Raw genomic sequence first — 9,210 nt, 5'->3', positions numbered from 1 at the left:
AAGGATTTTTTGTTTATTGAGATCTTAGGATGTTGCTTTTCTTCAAGGAGAAGATATATGAACTTAACATCTCTTCACTGCTAGCGTTTGCCGGACACACAGAGTTTAAGAATCTCATTGGAGCCTTCATGTGTCCAAGCTCCTGCTCACTATAGTGCTCCTTCCCTTCCACACTGTTGGTGGCCCCATCATTTCTTTTCTCATGCACTCTGTAGTCTGCGCCATAGCTGTGCTAAAGCCAGCTTGTCCTCCGTATGGCTAAGGGTGAAAGAAAAAGATAGGCAGTATTGGTCTTGTACTTTTTTGTTATTCTCAGGTAAGTTCTCCAATTTTGGACACAATCTTTAAAAAGTTACCTCTTTTTAAGAGAAGGTATTTGCTATGTAAATAAAAGTAGGATTTTTTCCTCTGGTATGTTTACAAATGTATTACTAGTAGGTGGTCAGCCTACCCAATTTTACTGTAAGGCAAAACTGGATATTCTAAGCAGTAGAGATGCATTTAATAAAACTAAGTATTTGGATGTAACTTCGGGTGAAATGGTGACTGATTTCTATGCATCTGTTCAATGGATCCTAATATCCTAATCTATTGAGTGAATCGTAGTATTTCAACTCCAAGCTTGAGAGCATCATGTGAATAAAATATTCACAAATACCTATAAGGTGAAGTGATGGCACACCACTGAATAGCAAGATAACATTCAACCTCATGAGACTTCAAATGAATACAGAAGATTTATACTGAATGAGAGTGAAGAGCAATTAAATATTAAATTGCGATTTTCAACAGGAGGAGTGTTAGCAGGAAAAGTAGCAATGACCTTCCCTAAGAGGAACATGTCACAATATTTGGGATAAAGTATAATAAAAGCACTTATTGATCAACGTATATTTATAAAGTACACCTTCCAAATGAAAGATGCTATTTCTAGGACATGTTAGCAAATACATTATGACAACAACAACAACAAAATTGAAGATAATTCTACTAAATGCTTTAGTTACTGACGTGTTTCTATCCTATCTACTGTAAATAGCAGGGTTGCACTACCAATATTATAAATTTATATTTCTTATTGTCTATTGAACACATACATTTTTTCATATTATGGAAATGGCTACTTCATTCTGGATAGATTCCGTTAGTGTGAATGGAGTGAACGCATTAGGGTGAAGGTACCTCCATGGACTGCTTCCACATAAAACCTTGAAAATCTGATTTCACATAACTGGTTTTTTGTTTTTTGTTTTTGTTTTTTTTGAGACGGAGTCTTGCTCTGTCGCCAGACCGGAGTGCAGTGGCATGATCTCGGCTCACTGCAACCTTTGCCTCTTGGGTTCAAGCGATTCTCGTGCCTCAGCCTCCCGAGTAGCTGGCATTACAGGCACGCACAACCACACCCAGCGAATTTTTGTATTTTTAGTAGAGACGGGGTTTCACCATGTTGGCCAGGATGGTCCTGATCTCCTGACCTCGTGATCCACCCATCTCGGTCTCCCAAAGTGCTGGGATTACAGGCATGAGCCACCGTGCCCAGCCCATGTAACTGTTATTATGTTATGCTGAGGATAAAGCATTTAGATTTTTTTTTAAGCTGAAAACTATAGGGGCCCAAACAAATAATTTGGGGTGAAGTAATTTGTGGAGATGACACTATTTCTCACAGGACATGAAGCACGGGAGGCCCATCATTAACTTCAGAAAGGGCCATGTCACAAAAGGAGTCCTAAGCTGAAAGCCTCTGATGATACTGATGTGTATCTCATCCTCGGGAAGAGGTAGATGACCAACTCAGACAAGAGAAAAGCGTTAGCAGTCATCCAGAAAATAATTTAGGGCTCCTGCTTCCCCTTTTATCAAGGAATAAATCACAGGTGACATCTTGTCACAGATAAGTAAGGTCAAGCCCCCCGCGGAGCACAGTGTGACTTGAGCCAGTCTCACCTGGGGAGGTTCTTTAAACACCTTTACAGAGCAGGAACTAGTCCCATGGTGCAGATGGGAATGAGGCATCTGGTGTAAGTGAGGGAATAACAACCCGTTTCCTCAGAATGGGAGGAGACAGTGGTTAGAAGAAGTGTGGAGGAGAAGGTTCCTGGGAAGAAGCCTTAGGGACAATCCGTGACCTCTTGCTTCAAGCAAAAATGAGGCAGGGTAGGGTGCCTCATTAAAACCTGGTAGGAGTAGGGCCGGGAGCGGTGGCTCACGCCTGTAATCCCAGCACTTTGGGAGGCAGAGGCGGGCGGATCACGAGGTCAGGAGGCTGAGGCCACGGTGAAACCCCGTCTCTACTAAAAATACAAAAAAATTAGCTGGGCACGGTGGTGGGCACCTGTAGTCCCAGCTACTTGGGAGGCTGAGGCAGGAGAATGGCGTGAACCCGGAAGGGGGAGTTTGCAGTGAGCCGAGATCGCGCCACTGCACTCCAGGCTGGGCGACAGAGCGAGACTCCTTTTCGAAAATAAAATAAAATAAAAATAAATAAATAAATAAAACCTGGTAGGACTAAATGAAATTCTGCATACTAAATAATATCCTCAAGAAAACCTCAAACATGAGACAAAAACAAACACTGCCAAAAAAAAAAAAAAAAAAAGAGAGAGAGAAAGAGAAGAAACTCAGATAAAGCAGAAGAAGAAAACTTTGAACAATATGTAGAGTTAGGAGAAGCTCTTAGATTTATTAAATGAGAGCAAAGTTCTATTAAAAATAAATCAGAGAATATTAAAACCTCTTGGAAATCAAAAATATTATCATCTCAACAGAAGGGTAGGAAAAAAAGGTAAAGAAACTCTCCAATTTTTTTTTATTTTAGAGAAAAAGGGAAAGAGGGAGAAATGGAGAGAAGAAGAGACGGAGGAAGAGAGAAAAAGAGAGATCAAAAAATTAAAAATCAATACTCTGGAAAGTTCTGCACCCAAAAAAACAGGGGTTCAGAAAATGAGGCAATAAAATTAAGAAAGCCAACTTACATCTTCTTCAGTTAAAGCTTATACTATCCCATTTATTTTCAGTCAAATAGTGCTTATTTTTGACTGAAAAAGACTGTAAAGTACAAAAACCATTTCATATCATTTCCATCCTTATAAAAACAAGTTGAGAAGTATAAATAGGTATTTCACATTTGTTGAAGTAGCAATTTTAGAACTGAGGATAACCCCACACATCCCCAGCAAGCATCTCATGAGAAGCTGCTCTCCCTCATCAAGAACTGTGCAAATCTAGGGACAGTACCGGGTGAACTGGCCTGGATGAACTGTTACATATCAGGTACTCCCTTTGTGTGGAGCTTCCTATCAGTTCTGGATACCGAAAGACTTGTCCCCACCCTCCTGTCCAAATCCCATGTCCTATTTTCCTGTATGACTCACTCCTAAATCTGGGCAAGTATTTATTGAGCAATTGCTATGATTATGACCTTCCCCAGATCCTATCGTTTGACCATAGTCCACACTGTATCCACATCATGAGCCCCTTCTGCTGACAGAATACAAACCTCAAGTGCTTTAGTCCTTCCTGATGTCCACTTGTGACCTTTATCCCTGTCTCTCACCTCCTTTCCCTCACAGCACTGACCAGCAGGCTCCTCAAAGCCCTCTTCCCTCAATTTGAGACAGCCTGTGTCCTGGCCTGCAAGACTTGGAAATTTCACATGGCTTGGATAAATTGGTCTTGGAATGCAAATGCACTTTTATTATTGGCTCTAGTAAATACTTTAGAAATGAGACTATCCCCATCTCTTGCAGACAGGTCTTTGAAAACCTTTCTGAAGGATGAGTCAAAATAATAGACCTCCCAGAGATCATGCTTATCTGTGATAATCACTCAGCTCTTTTTAGTTACTATGTAAAAAATGGGTCAGAGTGACATACATTGTAAATTCTGTAATAAATAGGAATATTGTTGATATTTTACATTCCCTGTTTAAAAGGAAAACTCAGACCATATCTGCCCAGCTGGTACTGGAATATAAGGATGGGTAAGCATAATCTATGAATGTTTATGATGCATTTAACAATATAATTTTCTCAAATATCTGTGAATGTTGCCTTTGTAATGAGAAACATAACTTACTTTTAAAATTTATGAATAAGTGGGAAAAAGGAGAAAAATTTAATAAGCACTTGGCTTGTTGATTATACCACATCATTAAAATGTGACTTAACGTTAGACACCAATCATTCCTCTTATAGTTGAATCCACAGCCTTAAAGAATAACATGTACTTATGTAGAACCTCTCTATGAAGAACTAAGTGGATTTTACTGACATTGTTTTCTTAGTCCTCTCAGCATTCTTATGAGAATAGTGGCATTATTTCTGTTCTATGGATTAGAAAACATTTAGAGAAATTAAGTGTCACACGTAAGATTATTCAGCCAGCCATAGACCTGGGAAGAGAAAACTGGTCTCCTGAATCCAAGCCAATACTTTATCCACTGCCTCAATTTTCACTGGAGGAAAGGGCACAATCAAATATAAGTTCAGATAGTAAATATGTTTTACTATCCTCTAAATACTGACAGTTGTGTTTCAGAACTTTCCTGAAGACAGATCATTGCTTTTAAAAGGACATGAAGGCAAAAGTTTTGCACCACTAAGAGTTACCAAAGTCTTCAGCATGATTTGTTTCATTTTCTCAAGATTTGTTTATCTTGCGAAATAGGCTTTCTGTCTTTTAAGTGATCCAAAGTGCTGGTATTCCCCTGTAAGTATCCATGCTTCTGGTGCAGAAGGTAGATTTCTTGGATATCATGGAAATCTTATTTTCTCAAATACAGCTGATCTTTAAACAAGACTCATGAAATCAACTATGCAAACCCGACTCTGGGAGCACACAGGCAGAAAGCATTCAAGAAACCATAAAAGCCAGGTTAGCAAAAGAAAGGTCCTAAGCAAAATGGAGTTTTAGCCCTGGTCTCAGTATTATCAATTTATGAGTTAATTCAAATATGAATTCATTCTCCTATACCAAATCAATACATTAATACTGATTATATTGTTTCCTGTGAATACTTTATGTCTAGACTTATTTTTCTGCACATTACAAAGCCACCAAATTTTTATTTCTTTTACCAGTCTGTAGATTATTTACTTAGCCATTGCTTTTTTACATTAGAGGTTTTGTGTTGTTTTGTAAAATTTGAACCTCCCAAATAAAATTTTGATTAAAAGCACTTTTTTAAATTGCAGACAGCAACTGGGAGAGGTGAAAGGGTGTTCACTCAGATTCTTAAGTAACTGTGCTCTGAATCCTCTGTGGAAATCAGCATACCTAATACACTATAGATAAAATGCTAAGGCCCTACTGTGCTCTATTGTGTTCCTATCGGACTTTATAAATACTGTCATTATCTGCATTTTCGAGATAAAAGAGCCTTAGACATGTTAAGAAATTTACTCAAGGTCATAGAGCTAGGTCTACTTGAATTTATAGCCATATCTGTTTATTATACTATACCCCTCTACATTCCAGAGTCAGAATGGGATTCTTTTTCTGTTTGTTTGGTGGGGTTCCTTGTAATTCAGGGCCTGCTTATGAATTACTCGCCTCTGTTGAGTTGCTCATCTGGCAACTTTATAACTCACTTATGTGACCATACGTACTTCAAGTTACTTCTTTGGTTATATGTTCCATGAAAATGTTGATTTTGATTTTCAAATACTGAAAAACAATAGGTAAATAATATCTTCAAACAAGAGTAGATTTTTTTTAAATAACCAGGTTTTTCTTCTAATATTGGATCAGATCACTACTTCTCTGAGCACCAGATGAATGGCTAGCTTGTGTTTAGCAGCCAGGTTGTATCAAATATATGGATCTTTAAATGCCAAAATCATAATAAATAAGATAATCACACTAAGAAAAGCATATCAAAACTGAGAGCAGTGAAGAGTTATGTCCTCAATTTCACACATACTTTGAAGAACAAAAAACTTGAGAAAAATAGTAGACGAATCCCTAGCATCATTATATTTTCTTCTTTAAAAAGAAAAATCTCCCTTTCGTCCCATATAGTTGAATTTTTCAATATTAAAGGAACTTCCCAGAATAAGATAGAGAGCATAGGTAAGAGTGGGAGTAAGGGGACCTGGGTCCCATTCTGCATTCCCTACTTTCCAGCTGGTGGCCTTGTGTACCTTTTTAAGTCTCAGGGTGTCCCATCTGTAAAATGAAGGGGTTGCAGAGACCATCTTTAATGTTTCATTTAGAACATTCTATGACTCTATGAAAGGGATATTACCCAGGGAAAGTCAGCTTTAATGTACACTAAAGCTAATTATGGAGAAAATGTAATTTGAGGGGTACTTTCTAAGGGAGAGGGACAATCCTAGTTTGCTCTGAAGACGGGGAGAGAAGGAGGAAGAGTGGAGAAGGGGGTCTTCATTCAACATTGGGAAGGACACTGCGCTAGGTGTCAGAGACAAAGACAAGTGTGGGGCCTGTCTTTGAGGTGTGTATCTATAGGGGGTAGGGAAGGGGAGGTGGGGGAGAGGAGGCCCCAGATTAGACTACTACTGTTGAGCATTTATGTCCAAAGCAAGAACCCTTGTACACAAACACCCACATGGTGAATTTGTACATTTAGCATCTCCTGTCTGACAAAACACACCAGAACAAAAATTATTACGATTTTCGAAATGAATGCTTAGAAACAAATCATGATCTCTACACACATATAAAAACTACACATATATAAAAATGAATGCTTAGAAATGAATCATCGTGACCTCTACATATATATATAAAAACGGGCCATGTGTTCAGAGCACATCATTTAATCAGGTTTCCATAACGGTTTGCAGACCTCTTATAGTCAACAGGCATCACTCCATAGGTCAGAAATGAAGGATTAGGTTGATTTTTGATGTGTGAATGCAGTCATGTTTTATATTATTCTATATTTTTTTCTTGTCTCCATCCATCCAACCCCTAATAACACCTGGTTGTTTCTCTGGGTCACTGACAATCCCCTACATCCCTGGAGTTCTACAGGCTGATGGAAAACCAGTCTTCAGACAAGTAATGCTTTGAGCAGGGGCTAAAAATCTGCGAGTTTGGTCATCACTTGCCCAGGACAGTGAATGGCCCCGTTAGCTAATCTTAGGTATGGTATTACTGAGGTAAAGCTGTGTTTGGATATCATAGTCAACACCAGATCTACTTTCATTAACATCAAATGGATGCACAAAGTCTCCAACAGCATGATTTTAGACTAGACTATTCCTTCTTGTAATCAGAGGCCTATTATTATTAGCAAGATTTGGCTGACCAGGTGATCAACTTAAAGTGAGGCAAGATTCTAAAACAATTCACAACCACTGAAGAGTGAGAGGCATGCAAATTGGACTTTTAAAAAATGCTGCAAGTGCTTACTTAAAGGATCAAAAACTGTTGGAATCAGAGAATTCCTTGACTGACAGCCATTCCAAAGGAGATTTTGAAATCATAAGTGTTTAATTTATAAAGGACATGATGCTTAAAGCTTCAAGTAAATACTACTAACAAGAAATAGAGTTATTCATGTTGAAATCTGTTCCACCTTTAAATTAATCAGAATGGCAATAAACATCAATGGGTACTGCTAGGAGTGATGAGGATACAGTCGAAACCCCACGTCGAGGGTCGAAGCTTAAATCTTAGCCATGGAGATGAGATCTCTACATCTCACTTTGGAATACAACAAACATATCCCCATATCTCAACTGAATTTTTACTATTATTTTGCATGACTCCCAGAAAGCATAATTTATAAATACTCTATTGCAAAGATAACTTTTAGGCTGACTAGCAATAGTGTGACAATAATATCTAGCAAAAAAAGAAGAGAAAGGGTAAGAACAAGCACTTCTGATTACTATATTAACTGTTTCATCTCATCTTTTAAATTTAATTAACATAACCTTTCTTATTCTTTTGAAAAGAAAGAAAATCCAGGAAAAATTTTGTTTCATAAAAAACTTACAATATTATGTTTTAATTAAAATTGAATAAGCCTCCCTATGAATATTAAATTTTTAAAAGCCTAGCTAGCAATAGTACATTATTAAAAGCTGTATCAGTTATGTCAAGAAATTAGTAGCTGATTTTTAAAGGTTCATCATCAGATTCTTAAATGATCGGTATCTTGAAACTCAAATAATGTTAATATTTCAGTCACCCAAAGCAGAAAAGCAAGCAATAAAGGCAGAAAATATTCATTAACTGCAATGAAGTTCACCGATCTCCCAAGTGTTGAAAAGCTTACATAAAACGGATACTTCTATTTACTTGTAAACCTTTTTTAAAAAAGGTTCCGGAAAATTTATTACCTCACCAGAATTAGAAAAAACAAAAACTGCTCCCCATCCCCCGCTCCATTCCACAAATGCCTGTGACTCAAACTTGTAAAGTCTCTCACTGTGTTGCACTTGAAGCTCATGCCTTAAAGGAAGCCAGCAGAAATCCTTTACATGGTGAGAATTCTGTATCAGTCATTTTATCTTTTATATAATCCTATTTTCACAAGTTCCGGCTTTTAGTTTCTCTCTTTTTTTAAAAACTGTTGTTAGGGGTGGTAGGAGAGGGTAAAAGTACCCTGAAACTGTTGGCCCCAAATGTGAACAGTACCACTAACGGGTATTAATAGAAATAGAAAACGGGAGATTTCAAATAAAATAACAAACATGCACTCTCAAACTCCCAGAGGGGACAAAAGAAAACAAAACAAGAACACAAAAACTTGGGCTGTTCCAGTACATCCGCAAGGGTGGGAGCTGAAGGTGCGACCTCCAGAGAGGAGCCGCGGCCTCCGCCCTCCCCCGCCCGCAGGTGGCTCCCGGCGAGCGGCTCAGACAACAATAGCTAGGATGAGCTTGGCCTGCGTCCTTAGTTTGCTGTGTCTGCCCCTGCCAGGAAAGATTACCCATCTCCAAAGAATGACAAAATAAAGAAGCGTACGTTAGGCTCCCAAGGAGGCACCCCCCCACCCGCCCCTTCCCCACCATTCTTCATCTCCATTAGATTCCCCACCGCGGACCAAAGATGAACCTGCTACCAATCAAGTTCCTGCCCAAGTTATTTTATTTCCCGCAGGCCCTCCACCTGCCGGGGCGGTGCTCGGCGCGCTCCAGGCTTCCCTCCGGCGACCCCCCGCGGGCTGCAGCAAAATACGGGGCGCTTCGGCGGGGCGGGGGCGGGCGGCTGCCGCGGATCCGGCCGGCTACA

Source organism: Gorilla gorilla, chromosome 17, assembly GCF_029281585.2.
Source record: "Gorilla gorilla gorilla isolate KB3781 chromosome 17, NHGRI_mGorGor1-v2.1_pri, whole genome shotgun sequence".
NCBI lineage: Eukaryota > Metazoa > Chordata > Mammalia > Primates > Hominidae > Gorilla > Gorilla gorilla.
Note: the sequence above shows the minus strand (reverse complement) of the source record.